The sequence below is a fragment of the Bombus impatiens genome, unplaced genomic scaffold (assembly GCF_000188095.3).
Source record: "Bombus impatiens unplaced genomic scaffold, BIMP_2.2 scf_2618, whole genome shotgun sequence".
Classification (NCBI taxonomy): domain Eukaryota; kingdom Metazoa; phylum Arthropoda; class Insecta; order Hymenoptera; family Apidae; genus Bombus; species Bombus impatiens.
The window spans coordinates 2,075-2,718 of NT_179037.1; positions in this window are offsets into that span (position 1 = coordinate 2,075).

Sequence of the window (644 nt, forward strand, 5' to 3'; positions counted from 1 at the left end):
CTTTCCTTCCTCCGGGGGGCGGGGGGTGGCGCAGGCCGATCCACCCATTCTGTGCATGGGATGGTGCTCCAAGCGCCTCGCAGAGTAGGCATTTCGGGCTCGCGGCTGTGCATGCTTTCGCTTGGTGCCCTGGTTTGCCGCATCTGAAGCATAGGTGCCATTTGTCTTCCTTGGCGGTGCAGGACTTTCGTACGTGCCCGATCTCCAGGCACCTGCAGTACTTTAGAGGCCTTCGCGCGATGGCTTCGACCCTCGCCGTCGACCACCCTATGGCGACCTTGCCAGCCTGGGCCAGTTTCCTCACTACACCGTCCGGGCCTCGTATCCACACAGATCTAAGGCCGTTTCGGCCGGGACGGATTCCTCCCAGTCGGACGTCCTCCGGCTTGCAACCGCTTTCCTTCGCCAGGGTGTTCTGGATTTTCTCCTTGGTGGCCGATATGTCTATCATTGACACCCTTGCACTTCCAGGCTCGATCTGTCGGCGTCCTCTACTGATACCGATCCGCCACATTGGTGACCACCGACGACGAACACGCACCTCTGGAGAAGGAGTCAGAAGGAGCCAGCCGCCACCACCCCATGACGATCAGCCTTCCATCATCGACGACGGGCCATTCCCTCTATCTTGTATCGCGCTATAT